The sequence below is a fragment of the Alexandromys fortis genome, unplaced genomic scaffold (assembly GCF_014885135.2).
Source record: "Alexandromys fortis isolate MF-2015 unplaced genomic scaffold, M_Fortis_MF-2015_v1.1 scaffold_26, whole genome shotgun sequence".
In the NCBI taxonomy this organism is placed as follows: domain Eukaryota; kingdom Metazoa; phylum Chordata; class Mammalia; order Rodentia; family Cricetidae; genus Alexandromys; species Alexandromys fortis.
In genome coordinates this window covers 4,769,173-4,784,936 of record NW_026067894.1, presented here as the reverse complement: position 1 = coordinate 4,784,936, position 15,764 = coordinate 4,769,173, and the positions used below count along the sequence as shown (strand labels likewise).

Sequence of the window (15,764 nt, the reverse complement as noted above, 5' to 3'; positions counted from 1 at the left end):
CCCCCCCCCCCCCCCCCCCCCCGCCCAAAAGGATGTCAAGCCACACCAAGGGAAAGCTGAGTTTACAGTGCAGTTCTCAACCTGTGAGGACGACCCCTTTTGGGGTCAAACGACCTTTTTACTGGGGTCTCATATCAGAGATTTCCATTACATTTTATAAAAGTAGTAAAATTATAGTTATACAGCAATAGCACCACAACATGTTTTAAAGGGTCGCAACATCAGGAAGGTTGAGAACCACACTGGTCTACAAACAACATATAGCACATGCTATGGGAACAGAAGGGGAGATAGCAAAGAAGACCCGGTTCCAGTGTCTTCCCTGCCCTGAGCTAGGCTGCAGCCCTGTGCTTACAAGTGCTTGCCCACTGTGGGTGTTCCTGCACCCTCCTTTCATAGATCCTGTCCTAGGTAGGAGTGCTGTGAAGTCCGTGTGAAACAAAACACTCAGTACACCCCACAGGTGGCAAGCCAGGCTCCATCCTAAGCATGGTAGATGGACGGAAACACTCACCGGAGGCACCTGGGGCCTCACGCAGCCCACCTTCCGGAGTCAGCAAACCGTACGAATAATGTGAGGAAGGAATTTGTGATTGGAAGAACAATAGACCTGGAAGGGGCCAGAGGGGCGGGAGGGGAGTGCTGTTTTAGGCAGAAGCAGCTGAGACAGACTCCCTGAAGAGTATTGGACAGTGACTGTAGCCATGGCGACCCTCGAGAGCATGGCCAGTGCAAGGGCCCTGTGTCAGGAATATGCTGTGCAGATGCACAGAGCAGCGAAGATGCAACTGACAGGGACAGAGGGACAGAGGGGAAAGTTGTGGATGAGGTCAGAGGGATAGTGGCAGCCACTCCACAGAGGGGTTTTGCTCCATGGAAGGGCTTGAGCAGGGTAGGAAAGAGAAGCCCCCGTTCACTTTGAAAGGAGTCTTCGTGAGGGCTGGGAGTGTAGCTCAGTGCTTAGAGTGCTTGCCTAGCATGTGTGAGGCCCCGGGTTCAATCCCCAGCACCACCTACAACAGACATGGTGGTGCATGTCTAATCCCAGTAGTCTGGAGGTGAAGGCAGGAGGATCAGAAGTCTGAGGTTATCTTCAGCTGTAGGGCAAGTTCCAGGCTTGCCCAGCCTCCAGGAGACCCTGTCTCAAACAAAACAAAACAAAACAGAGGAAAAGAGCCCTTCTGACTGCATGGAGAAACTGGACTTTCTAGCCAGAGGAACTATTCAGGCCTCCCTGGCTCTAGCCCAACCCTGGAGACAGTATGTGTGATTCTCCCCTGCCCTCTGCCCGGGACAGAGTATGGTGTGTCTGATGAAGTCAGGATGCCTCAATGGGTCTCTCACTGGGCCTGGTCTGTCTCTCTGCACATACGGGCTGTCCTCCTAGCTGAGCGGGCCTCAGGACAAAAGGGTGTGTCTCTGTCACAGGGCAGGTCAGCTTTGCATGCCTGGTGATGAAGTATAGGGTGTTCTGGTTCTGAGGCCAGGAAGAGGGTGTGTGTGGGTATCAGCATCACAAGTTGTCTGATGATAGATAGAGAGGAGGAACACTGCCAAGAGAGTCCTCCACTAGGCTCTGGGCACCCGTGGTCCAGGGCTTTGTGATCCTGGCTCAGTGTGTCTGTGCTGTCGCTGGAGGTCTCCGGCTTCTGTAGGATGGACCTTGGTGTGGGATCCTGACGGGATGGGGCAGAGCCATGGCAGGGGTAGGACAGAGTTCTGGCAGGGTGGGGTGAAGCCCTGTCAGGAGTTGGGGAGATTCTGCTCCCCACGAAATGCCACTGTGATATATTGTGTCGTCAAGGTGTCAATGTGTTCCTGGCATTGGATGGACCTTTGTTTCTTCGTTGAGACCTCTTTGGTTGCCACCGTAGGTCTGAGTGGCTGTTACAATATCCCTATCCCTGGTGTTTCTGATGCTGTCACCATGGAGGTGTGAGGGTTTGCTGAAAAGCATGCTCCTTATTGCTGTGATGAAATGCTTAACAGAAACAAACTCAAGAACCGTAGCAGACATGGTTCCATTATGGCAGAAGGCAAGTGTGATGGTTTGAATGAGAAATGTTCCCCCGTAGGCTCCCATATTTGAACACTTGGTCCCCACTTGGTGCTACTGTTTGGGGGGGTTATGGAACCTTAAGGAAGGTAAGCTTTGAGGGTTTATAGCCCCACCCACTTCTTGCTCTCCTTTCTGCTTCCTGTTTGTATATTAAGTATAACAAGCCAATTCCTCGCTCATGCTGCTACGCCTTCCCCACCATGATGGACTGTTATCCCCTCTGAAACCTTAATCCAGAACGAATCCCTTCTTCCTTTAGTTGCCATTGTCAGGGTGTTTTATCACTATTAGCTGATTAGTTACTATAGTAACTAATTAGAAACTGGTACCGGAAGAGGAGCTGTTGCTGTGAGAACCCTGGCCCGGTCGGTGGCTTTCATGCTTTGGAGTATTTGGCGGAAGGATTTGAAACTTTGAGTCCTGCACACAGAGCTTAATGGGTCATTCTTGTGTGAGCTTAGAAGTTAACGGTGCTGAGAGAAACACAGACAGCGAAGGCCCAGCTCATGGGGTTTCAGAGAAAGCAAACGTAAGACCTTGGCGACTGGCCGTTAGTGTGACACTTTGGCTAAAAATCTGGGGCATTCTGCCCATCTCCCAAGACTTTCCAAGCAGTGTAATAATGAGTCTGTGGCATCCTCTTTCCTTAAGGAGGTCTACAGTGAAAAGGGGCAGCAGGTGGGAGAGAAAGGAACGAAGTGTGAAGTGTGTGTAAGGTAGGGAGAGGAGGCGAGCAGAGGAAGTTTGTTGAAATAGGAGCGGCGGCGGGGCTGCGTCCCCAACACCCCGGCCGCTTGGCTAGCTCATGCCCGAAATAACAATACACAAACTGTATTCATTTAAAGAACTGCTTGGCCCATGAACTCTAGCCCTTACAGGCTAATTCTCGCACCTGGACTAGCCCATTTCTAATGATGTGTGTAAGCACCCCAAGGTGCGCTTACCGGGAAGATTCTAGCCTACGTCCGTGGGTCTCAGCTTCATGCGTCTGCCTCAGAGCGCAGAGCTATTGCATCTACCCGGGAGAGCTGAGCATGGCGTCTCTGCTCCAGCAGAGCTGTCCGGTCTCTCCGGAAGCAGAGCAGAGTCTGACTTCACTTCCTCTTCCGCCCAGAATTCTATTCTGTTTACTCCTCCCATCTATGTTCCAAGCCATGAGGCCAAGCAGCTGGTTTATTATAACTTAACCAATGAAATCAACAGATTGATATATGACACTCCCACATCAGAAGTTCAAGGTTGCAATTATAAGCAAGAGGCTTGAATTGCCCAGAGATCAGAGTCCTTAAAGAGAAGCCTCCTGCTCAGCCCTGGAACAACGGAGAAGTTCCCTGAAGGCAAAGCCACACCCAGCTAAGGCTCCCTTCTAAAAGGAGAGAGCCCAAGAGATTTCCTCCAGAAAGCAAATATCCAGGGAAGTGTTTCTTCGGCTTCAGTGTAGAGAGACTCCTAAACTGCGGTCCCAAGGGCTGGGACTCCATCCTGAGCAGTCAGCTGAACTTGACAGTGTCACCCACTTGGTATGAGACGAGAGATGCAAAGTTGAGGAGGTCATGGAATCTTACGTCACCATTCCAGAGAGCCACCGAGGCTAGGCAACATGTGGCAGGGTCAGAGTCCCTGCAAGGAGGCTGTGTGTGAGTGGCTGCGTCTGATCCCATGACAGTGAAGACTGGGTTGCAGTGGAGAACTCAGGATGTTGGAGATGCCAGAGTTGGGAGCCATGCGCTAGGAAAGCTACATACAGCGAGTGAAAACAGACCGAGAGAGAGATGTAGGCTACAGAAAGGAAAGCTGGAGAGGCTGAGCTACGCTATGAAAGGGAAGCCCCAGATACTGGACATAGGGTTACAGGATTTAGAACTTACCCTGCTGGATTCTAGTCTTGCTTTGACCCAATATTTCTTTACTATGCCCCCATCCTTTCCTTTCAGGGTGGGAATGTATAGCCTGTGCCATTATATGTTAGAAGTATGTTATTTTATTTTTAAAAGGGGTCACAGTTAAGAGATTGCCTTGAATCTCAGAGGAGGAGACTTGAAACTTCTGAATGGCATTTAGACTGTTAAAGACAACGGGAACCTCTGAAGCTAAACCAAATGCACTTTGCACCCTGATATGGCTGTGAGCCCATGGGGGCCAGGGATGGAATGTCGTGGTTTAAATGAGAAATATCCCCCATAGGCTCAGGCATGTGAACACTCCGTTCCTTGCTGGAGGAAGTACATCATGGAGTGGCAGGCTTTATTATAGCTCCGTCCCACTTCCTGTTCTCCCTCTCTGCTCCCCTGTGCATAGATAAAATGTGATTGATTACCCAGTTTTCTGCTCCTCCTGCCATGCCTTCCCTGCCATGATGGACTATTATACCCTGGAACCAGAAGCTAAACATAGACCATTCCTTCTGCACAGCAACAGAAAAGCCATGAACACAGCATTGCCACATAGCGGGGAAGGTGTGGCTGGGGGAGGGGGGGATGGGTAACTGGAGAGCAGGCTTCATAGGTTAGAGATTGGCCCAGTGCCAGCCAAGCTTTCCGCTTCCTTATTCTGTGAAAATCTAAGCAATGGTGCCCTTATGCTCTCACAGCTATGTGTGTATGTGTGTGCACACATGTATGTATGTGTTTGCATATTTGTGTGTCTGAGTAATGCACATATATTATTGTATATATGTGTATTGCATGTGTAAATGTATCTGTGTATGCTTGTGTGTTCATATGTGTATGTATGTATATGTATTTGTGTATATGCATGTGTATGTTCACGTGTGTGTGTGTATTTATGTGTATATGTGTGTTGGGCAGGACATTGACTTCCAGGAAGCATCACACTGAAAGAATCTGCTCAAAGAATGGCTGTTAATGTTTGTACTGTTTGCTGTTGTACGTAGTGTTTGTTGTGATGTCTGAACCACGGTCCTCGTTCACCACTGTGCCAGGGCCTAGCTTAGTGTGAGGGTCAGGGTGAGGTGGCAGTTGGCCTCTCGGGGTGGCAACACAACCCCACGGATCTGCACTTGCCTACAGGTCTGAAGTTTGCCTGCATCACTGCTGAGCCACTCTGAGCAACTGCCTTTGCCTCTCTGGGCCTCATTTCCTCATTGGAAAAGTGGGACACGGGGCGGGGCGGGGGGGGCAGCTGTCCCATGTTGCAGAACGAGGGAGAGGATTGTATAAGCCGAGGTGCAGATGTTCCTGAATGCAGACAAGTGTCATTTCTGTCATTTTTAGTAGTACAGAGGCCACCTAGCTGAGGGGAACTTTGAGGCTTCACCCTACCCCTGGAGGAGGCAAGCAAGTCTGTGAAGACCCCACCACTGTCATCTCTCTTGGTATCTTGGGGCCCATGGGGTAGAGTCACAAATGGGGACTCTGGGATCCTCCAGGGATGACTAGAAATGCAAGTCCCACTCCTCTCTGTCCCTCAAAAGGACACTGGCACCACAAGTCTGTGCTCCTGGTTTCAGCTTCCAGCTGGGAAGCCCACTACAGGGTAGCCATCTCTGCCCCTGGAGAGTAGTCATCCCCCTGGAGTAGCCCTGGGAGCTCTGGAAGCTTCCATCAATTCCTCTCTGGCTCCTCCCAGTTCAGGGAAGCAGCCCCGACCCAACCCATACTCAAGAACAAGGCTGTTGATTCCTCATCTCCCAGCGGCATGGAGGGCCTGGCCCTGTCTCCCACAAGCCCTGCCTGGTCCCCATGGGCTTATCTGTCTGAAGCGTGGACATATGTCCTGGCTTCACAGCCAGGCTCCCCTCTGATCGGCTTATGACTCACATCTCCAAGCAGAGCACTTGGCACAGGCAAAGCCGGCAGCCGTCTGTGTTCCCAGGCCCTCTGAGGCGGCCCGGCAGTGACAGTGTGATGGGGGGGCCACCCACCTACCCAATTATCTCCTCGGTGGGTGCCTGAGATTCCACCATGAAGACATCATTCTTTTGGAGGACATTAATATCTTATCTAGGCTTCGTTCTTTAAATACAAGCCCCGCGGGACCCACAGCATACCTGAATGCAGATGAGCATGTCCAAACATTTTCCTTTCCAGCAGCAGAGATCCAAGTTCTCAGGCTCCAAACTCAGCAACCTTTTCCAATGCCACCACTTTCAGTCACTTACCAAACAGAATCTTGACCCTGCTAACATATCACACCCTGTGCCCAAGGCAGAGGCAAGCGAGGCCCTTCCCTGTTCTGTTCTCAAGGTTTGGAATGGTAAGAGTTACTCTCTGCATCCACGGCCCCTTGCAAAATGCCTCGAATTCAGAAAGAACTCAGGAAATGCTGAGCAGATTAACGAAAGTGATGGGCATGCCGCCTGGGGTGTGAGCATGAGCTGTGGGGCCGGCTACCTGGGTCCTGCTCTCTGGCTTTGCTGCTCCACCTGTGGTGGGATCTCAGGTGAGTTCCCAGTCCTCTGCCTCAGTCTCCACAGCAGGAGAATTGGTTTCTTGAAGGTTCGTGGGGGATGCGTTGAGCTTATCTCTATGAAGTCCTTGGACCGGTTCCTGCCGCACGTTAAACACTACGCAAGCGATTGTTCAATAGCGGCAGCTCGGCAAACATAACTGAACACACATGGACGGCATCTGGATGTTTGTTGGCTGGCTAAGAGCCACTCGTGGCAGGGGTGGTCATCACTCGCTCTGTCCTCGGTGGCTGGCAGGGTGTGGGTGCCAGGTCGTGCGTGTGCCTGGACTGGCTCTGTGTCCTCCTCAAGCCATCTTTGATTTCAAGTAGGCGCTAAGTGCCTCTGAGGTGGGAGCCGACTGGGCAGCCCGAGTTCTTGGAAATATGTTAGCATAGCTGCTGCCGACCCCTGATGGGACTTTTTTTTTCCCTGCCTGTTTGGGTGCAGACAGAAACTGTCAATACAGAACTGATCTTTATGGGAAAGAGAAGAATGTGCAAGGGTGGAAAGGGGGGCGATGGAACTAGCTGGAACAACCTGTACCTCCCACACCTACCCCAAGTCTGTGACTGACACTTGGTAAACACTGTTTGTGACGCCTGAGCGTGGCTTGGAACAGCCAGTCTCTTCCTGGTCCCTGGAGGGCACATGCTGTGATCTGTCAACTCCACACCCTGCCTGGGTGGGCGGGGCCCCAGGAGACCTCTCAGGTTGCCTTCTCCTTCCCCAAGTTCCCCCCTCAGTACTAGGGGGTTCAGTCATGTTCTCCTGGCTTTCCCTAGCTCTCCGCCTCGCTATCTGTTCCACTGTTTCAGCCCCACTGAACTGCCTTAGTTTGTTCATTTAGCAAACACACACCACAGTCTACAGAGCCACTTAGCAAACTCCAGGGTGAAGTGGACGCTGTGTACTAGGGTCTGGGGACCACAAATGTATAATCTAGAAGGATCAAGATGGGAATCTAAAGAAAGAATTTAGCTGTCCTTTGGGAGAAAGAGGAAAAAACTGTGAGTGTGAGGGACACTGGCCCAGAACACAGAGCCTGAAGATAGTCGGGGGGGGGGGGCTGCAAGAGGGGCCCATGAGTTGGCTTAACGGGCAGAGGAGAAAAAGACGATGTCCAGGGGACGGAGAAGCAGGCTTCAGAAAAGAAGTGGGGTTGTTGCTTTAAAATATAAGACAGTGTCATTTCTAAGGTTTTTCTAAAAACACAAAAAGCACAAAACCACTGTGCCAAGGCCTAATTATTTTTCAGTGCTGGGAATGGAACCCACTGTCTTTGGCGTGCTAGGCAAGCTTTAGTCTACCACTGACTGATAGCCCTGCCTCTCAGAGGTCGAATTCACATACAACAAAATCCACCCTTTCCTATGTACAAACCAATCACCGACAGCAGAATGCAGTCACTCAGTTATGCAAGATACAGAACCCTCATGACTTCCAAAGCCCCTCACATCCCTCTACAAAGATTCTCACCAGCCCTGAGTCGCTCTCAAACCCCGAGAACGGACTTGTTAGACTTTGCTGTAGAGACCCACACGCATGCTGCTGTCTGGTTCACCTCTCCCTCTGCTAGGCTGCGTCTAACATTCCTTCACACTGTGTATCAGGTCTGATTCCCTTTCCACTCCTGATCAATATTTCCTGGCACTAGCCCATGGTCTGATAGTTTCAACATCTCTTCTCCTGTGGATGGATGTTATCTTTAGGAAAGGCTGTTTCTACCCCAAAACTCGTGGCCTCGATGCCTTTCCTCCTCCTAGAGAAGTCCAAGAGACTTATTTCTCAGGGAAGGGGAGAGAACACAGAGTCTGTGCTGGCTTGTGTAAGTGCGGGGAATCAGGAGACACCGTCCTCAGCAGGCAGAGGCAGGGATCTACACAGTGAATTCCAAGTCAGGCAGGACTACATAGTGTAAGCCCGGAGAAAGAGAGGAGAGATGGGGAGACTATTACAGGTTAGATCTCAAATATCCCCAAGTAGCATGTGTCCTGAAAGGGTGGGATTTGGGGAGGGGCCGGTGAACTGATTCCACCACCGATAGACTGATCTACATTACAGCCGCGGGTGTTTGGAGGACAGTGTTGTAATGACAGGCCTTCTCCCACTTCCTGCTTGCCGCCAGATGAGCTGGGCTCCATTCTTCTGCCCTGCTTTGCCTCCTCATCACAGATCCCAAGGTGAGCAGTTGGACCCAGGCAACCCTGTGCCAATCTGTCCTGTGCCGCTGGTTCACGTAGACACCAAGGGGGATCTAGAGCAGTGTACCTCAGATGCCCTGTTCGTTCCGGCAACTGTAAAACCTTAAATGTCTCGAGGGTGGAGTCCACAGCTCCGGATAGGATCAGGACAAGGAAGCCACAGGGAGGTGATAGCTGGGCCACCATCAACAACAGGGGATGTGGGCACATGCCTCAGGCCAAGAGGGGCCCAGGCCAGCACAGCAGTGCCCGCCAAGTCAGAGGCCAGATCTCAAAGACCAGTGAGTCAGACATCCAAGGCCAGAGAGGTAGCCATCGGCCCCGTATGGACAAGCAGCAGCCACCCCTGTCCACAATGCTGTGTCTCAGAAGAGAAAGACGGGGTGGGGGTGGGAGTAAGGGGGACGAGGTAGGTTTGAAGACAGAACTGTATCAACAGAGTCACCGTCAACCGGTAAAATCCTGTTTGCTCATTTAGGATACCCCAAGTCAACCCCACAAAGGGGCTGGGAGCAAGCTGGGGTCAGTCAGAGAGAGGGACAGCTTTGCTTCTGTTTGGTAGGATGAGGGACACCCGCATTTTGTAAACATCCCCGGGTGATGTAAATGTGTAGGCAAGGTTGAGAAAATTAGATGGTGGAGGAAACTTGAGAAACAGAGCCTGGGTGACTCATAGGGGAGGCCGTGAAAATGCAGGCAATAGCCGGCCCGGGGCGAGGCAGGGACCAGATGCTGATGTCAATCGAGGACCGCACTTTGGTTAGGAGGGGGTGGAACCATAGGGTCTGGTGACGCCCAGATGTCGTGGGTTGGATGGGTGAAGGCAGGGAGAGTTCCAGGTGTCTGGCCACCCCATCTGAGAGGCAAGGGGTCTTTGAGACGTGTTGGGACAATTGCTGAGCCGGGGCTTAGAGGTGGAGTGAGTTCCATGTTAGGTTCTGGTGACCAGAGAAGCCTGTTTGGTGTGAACAACAGAAGATCATAGACTTGAGACGCAGACGCCACAGTTCCTTGCTACGTCAACTCTCCTTGACTGACAAATGCCGAGTTCTAGTTTAAACAATCTTTGCATACTTCACTGAAAGGTTACAGTGACCCATGGTGTACGAAACAAATGATTCCCATTTTATATATGGAGAGACAGAGACATCAAGAGGACGCTAAAATGTCCATCTAGTAACTGGCTTAGCTTAGTTTTGAACTCAGGTCATTGGCTCAAGTGTACATATCAAATACCATATCATGTGGTCACCAGAGATGGGATCCCAATTCAAATTCTTTTAAACAGAACAAGAAAGTTGTTGGCGGATTAACTTTAAGGTCACTGATAGGCTCGGTGGTTAGGAGCTAATCTGATGTTCAAACCCTGCTTTATCCACAGTTCAACTTTCAGCACCACTATTTCTCCAGTGCCTCTCGGTAGGCATGACAACAATCCTGGAGGCTGGCGGCTCAGACCTCATCCTTCCAGCAACACCAGTGGAGAAAGCTGACAGTTACTGGCCCAGCATCATGGGTCATGGACCACTGCACCAGCCAATCACATACACCCACTAAGAAGGGTCCTGGAAACACAGATTGCCCACAGGAGCAGGCAGTTAAAAAGACTCACAGGAATTCTATTTTGTAAGGTTTTGGTTGGCTCCACCTACTGTGAACCTTTGACCATTGTCTCAGTGTCCCCCACCTTTGCCTGCTCATCTTCCTATGGGTCACTCAAGACACAGGCTCAGCATCACAGACCATGTTTCCAGCTGCCATAACCCTTCTCCTCTTCCTCTCCCTCCTCCTCCATCCTCCTCTTCTTTCTCCTCCTTCTTCCTCCTTTTCCTCCTCCTCCTTCTCTTCCTTCTTTTTCTTTTGTTTTTTTTTTCTTCTTCAAGATAGGGTTTCTCTGTAGCTTTGGAACCTGTCCTGGAACTAGCTCTTGTAGATCAGGCTGGCCTCGAACTCACAGAGATCTGCCTGCCTCTGCTTCCCGAGTGTTGGGATTAAAGGTGTGCACCACTGCCGTCCGGCCCCTTAATCCTTATTGATAGCTTCTAGAAGGGACTTCCTCCTTCAGCTTTCTGTCTTGATCCTCCTTTCTCCACCTCACAAATGCTAGCCTTCCACGCTTGCCACAGAAAGAAGTGATCTTTCTGTAGTTTCTCTCTGTATATAGTTTATTTCTTCATTTCTTAATAGTCTTTCAAAGTGCCATGCTTTGATTTTGGTGAAGCCCAATGTGCCCACGTTTTTTTAAAAAAAAGATTTATTTATCTTATTATTTTATGCATCAGAGTTTTTGCCCACATGTTCGTATGCATACCACCTCTGTCTTAGTTAGGGTTTCTATTGCTGTGAAGAGACACCATGACCATGGCAACTCTAATAAAGGAAAACATTTAATTGTGGTGGTTTGCTTACAGTTCAGAGGTTTAGTCTGTTATCATCATGGTGGGAAGCAAGGTAGCACGCAGGCAGACATGGTGCTGGAGCTGAGAGTCCTACATCTTGATAGGCAACAGCAGGTGGTCTGTTTCACTGGACGTCGCTCAAGCGTATGTGAGACCTCAGAGCTCGCCCCCACAACAAGACCACACTTCGTCCAGCAAGGTCACACCTTCTAATAGTGCCACTCTTTTTAGGGGCTCTTTTCTTTCAAAGCACGACAACCTCCATGCCAGGGTCTGCAGAGGCTGGAAGAGGGTGTCTTCCTGGGACCGAAGAATTTTCAAACTGTAAACCATTCTGTAGATGGGTACTAGGGATCAAACCCTGGTCCCATACCCACTTATTTTAATCTTATGGCTAATGCTTTTTTTTTTTTTTTTTTTTTTTTTTGGTGCTGGATTGAGGACACATTTGCTGAGCCAAAATCACAATGTCTTTCTGGTAGGGTGTTTGCTTTTTCCTGTTTTATCCATGGAAATGTGGTCCTCTCTGGTCACCTCTGTATGCATGGTGTAAGAGTCAGCTTCCGGGGGCGGGGCCATTCATCCTCCTTTAGGAACGCTTTCAGATGCCTTCAGTTAGAGGACCTTCAAATTTTTATTGCTCATTAAATAATTTTGAATAGATAGGGTCCACTGTTGTCTTCTGGAGACTGGAGGCTTTTCTCTGAGCAGTCAAATAGCCTAACCAGGCCTGGATTTCAAATTCCAAGAGCCCCCATGAGTGATGATTGACTCCCCGTCCAGTGCTCCGAGCCTCTGACATATTGGATGGGTCTTCCCAGTGTCCACGCAGGTCTGGGCTTTGTTGAGGCTTGTCTGTCTAGTTGGGGGTCTCATCTTGGCTCTCTGAGCCCTGCCCTGATCTGACATGTACCAGTCCCTTGAAACACACCTAGCAAAGCACCTAGAAATGGGGGACTTGGGGACCCAACACCTACAGGTGCCCCTTGAGGGCAAAGACCTCAAAAGGGCTCCTTCCTTGTCAGTCTTGCTCAGTGCACTGGAAGTGGACGCCACCCAGGCATTTCCAGGCCACACAGGACGTGGAGCCACAAGGTCAAACGCCGACTTTACTGGCCATACCCTGACTCTACTGAGGTCTCCAAAATCCTGGCCCACTTCACGTTCTCATTCTCTGGGGGCCATCCAAGTTTGACTCAGCCCGTCCCCTCTTCTTCCATCCAGGTCCATAGGGCATGGGCTGGAGTGGAGTATGGGAGGAGGGAGAGGAGGGACGAGGAAGGGGTAGCTTCATCTCTCTCAGGTGTGAGGCATTCTGTAGAACTCTGACTGCTGGTCTGAGGAAATAACAAGCCAAGGGCCGTTAGGTGTCTCAGCAGGTGGAGGCACTTGCCACCAAATCAGCTAACCTTCCTATCCCTCCATCTAATATGGTGGACAGAAAGAACCAACTCCTGAAGGTTGTCCTCAGACCACACAGGTTGTATGGCATGCACATGCTCACATACCTACTTTAAATACTTTAGGATAACATGTCACATTTACTATGTGCCTTACTGCTAAAAAAAAAGAGTCACACTACCCCACCCCCAAGATCTCCCACCCTTCCAATGATACTTGTAGGTGGCAAAGTCATTTCTGAAGAAGGCCAGAGGACTCAGGTCCCTTTCCACAGCCTCTGATCCAAAAGAGAAGAGATGTAGGTTACCTCAGCCCTCACACCAAGCAGGCCGCCAGCAGGAAATTAACTCAAGAGAAGAGACGCACAACCCTGGACAGAGGATGGAGAGGGACCATTCTGTGTTCTTCATTACACCCCAAAAGGAAGGGCCAATGGTGCAGGGTGTGCAGGCTTCCCGCTCCCATCACCCCAGACTCCTGAAACATCTTTATCCACTTACCCGGGGATTCAGGAAATTCCCTCCCAAGTCACTTTTATTGGAGGCATTACATGCAGTCTCTCAATCGGGAACAGATGAGAACCATTCATACTGCATAGTTTCAGATGCTCACACAGGCTTGCTTCATCCATAGAGCCTGGTCTCGGACATCCCCATAGATGGGACACCACTGGGAAATGGAGTTCAGGAAAGTTCTAGAAACCAGAGTCAATAGCGTGGGGTCTGGCACACCCAGAAAGACCCTGGGAAGGGATGGGTCTTGTAGAGCTTCCGATCCCATCTGTAAAGTCGCCCATCCTGGCTTCTTCTTTCACGGCTTCTTTCTTGGCTAGAGATCCCATCCTGAAGCCCAGAAAGACTCAGTCAAATCTCATCTGGCCAACCTGGGGACGCAGTGCCAAGGTGCTGATGGGGTGGAGTGGCAGTCGGGTGGTGACAGGAGACTCGCTGTGCAGAAAATTTAATTTGACAGAGACCTTATTCTTATTCTAGTCCCCCACAACACAGCTTGGAGCTGGCTGTGCTGGCCCAGGACCTCTCCTGAGCCTCTGCTGTCTTCATAGCTGCCAGGGGATGAACTGGGGAGGGAGCAGGAGCACACTCAGAGCCTAGAACATTTGGATGACCATCTGACTATGGGCTTCAGTATGCACTAAGGGCCCAGATTGATAAGCATGCTCCACAGTGTATTTCTGACAGTTCAGCAACCTGTATTGAGCTCCTAAGGTATACCCTGAAGGACTGCAGAAAGTGTGGGTGGTAGGTAGAGGCCAGGCCGTTTACCTGCCGGCAGCAACTTCATCATTGCTGTCCCCATCGCTACTCTGCCACCAAGGAAGGAAAGGAAAACAACAGAAACTGTAGATATTAGGAGTCTGCAAGTGATCAGGGTTTCCCTCTGTGTGGTTATGAAGATCCCATCACTCTCTTACTAGGTCACCCATCCCTTTGTGCCTCCTATTGCCCAAAACACCTGCTGAAGACTTTGGTGTGGCCGTGGTACTTGTTGAGCACTGACTGGAGTCAGTCACACCTGGGTGGACATGCACCCCTGTTTCTCCTTTGAGGCAGCCTATCCAGGGACTTCACCCAGTAGCTTTGCCACTTTCCCTGCTCCTCTGCAGCAGACCAATAGCTGCCTGCATTTGTTAGGGCTCTCTCCTTACTAGTGAGGTCCCTGACAGTGGGGCTGAGAGATGACCTCGTGTGGTACTTATGGGGGAGCTGGCGGCGGGGGGGGGGGGGGGGGGGGGGGGGAGCGGGGGGGGGGGNGGGCAGACAGGGCAGGCTGGTCGAAGGAGAGCAGGTTAGCCGAAGGAGGCCATGACCTCAGAGGAGACTGAGGCAGGGTGTCCAGAGTGCTGCACCCTCTGCAGTCACTGCTGAAGGTCTGTGGCAATGCAGGACCAGCTGGCAAACAGAAGTTGATCCATGGAAGCAGGGACCGCACTCACAGCAGCCATGGTGGACCATAGTGATGGGCCTGCGAGAAGTCCCAACACAGCTGCCACTCAGGCCCCCTTTTATCCCTCCCTCCTACTGTGACCTGTCATTACCAACTGACCATGCCACCACCAGCTAGTGCCTATGCCAACCTCACGGCTTCCTTTCTGGCCTCACTAAGTTCCACTTCCTCCTCCAGCAGCAGTCAGCCACAACAAAGATCTGACACGTTAGGTCTCACAGTCCCACTTCTGATACCCGCCAGCATTTATAATACCCAGAACCTGACCTCGGCCTGCCGCACCCAGAGTCTGTTCCTTCCGTGTTTCTGAGAGCCCCTGACTCTTCCCACCACCTGCACCGACTCCCTGATGGCCTTCCCAGTTCCAACCCCAGGAACTTTGCCCCAGATGTTCCCTCTAGGTTTATGCTATATTCCAGTCCTGACTGGTTCCTGCTTATCTTCAGGTGCCCAGTTCAGAAGTCCCGCAGCCCTCACCATTATATTCCGCCCGCTGATTTCCCAGCAGAGAGGGAAGGCAGAGCAGGAACCTCTCTTGACTCTGTCATCAGAGAGCCGAGGCTGGCACATAGAGCTTCAGACACAGATTTGAAGGTGTGGGGAACCTGGAGATTCACACACAGGCTCTGGCAGTGCCCCTCCTGGTTGTACTGTCCTCTGTCTGACTCTGTTCCAGGGGGTGGACCACCCATTTCCCAGCCCCCACCCCCAGGCTCCAAACATCCGTGACATATATTTTTCTTTGGGGCTTGGGAGGACAGGACTCTTGACTCTCCTTACAGGGTATCACATCAGGGAAAAAAAAAAAACAAAAAACAAAAAACAACAACAACAAAAACAAGTCAACAGACTTCCTGTCCCTGAGTGGCTGGATGGAGGCTTGCTCTCTCCTGCAGAGCCTGCCATGCAGCCTAACAAGGACTTCTGGTGACTCTCTAGCAAATTCCCTAGGGCTTTTTAGCACTTAAGTTGCAAAACCTGAGCCTAGGTCCACAGAGGTATGTATGGCTGGCCTAAGTGCCTGTTAGGGAAAAACGATCACTAATCCCAGTAGAGACAGAGGAGCCTCCCCCAAATCCCACCTCCACTTAAAACAGCCCTTGGTTGAGTTTGTCATGCATAGCATGACGCTCCACTTTGGGGCAGCCGCCTAAGCACATCAATCCTCCTTTAGCCGCTAAGGACTTAGAGACGCAGCCTTAATAGCGTAAGCAAGAAGAGGCCTGCAGCGGCTCACCTGGCTGAGAACGCCAAGGATGCAGGGGCTCCAGTGCCAGGGTTTAGCACTCCACCATTCTCCCAATCTTGGGCTTACATCTCTCAGACAA

General features: G+C 51.1%; 1 long non-coding RNA gene across 1 annotated transcript in view; it reads right to left on the bottom strand.

The window, feature by feature from the left end:
* Positions 1–7,026, bottom strand: part of LOC126509684 (uncharacterized) — a 31,185-nt gene extending 24,159 nt beyond the window's left edge. Inside the window, exon 1 of the long non-coding RNA XR_007594228.1 lies at positions 6,069–7,026. This is a non-coding gene — a long non-coding RNA (uncharacterized lncRNA). The remainder of the gene's footprint in view (positions 1–6,068) is intronic.
* Between the last annotated feature and the right edge of the window lie 8,738 nt (positions 7,027–15,764).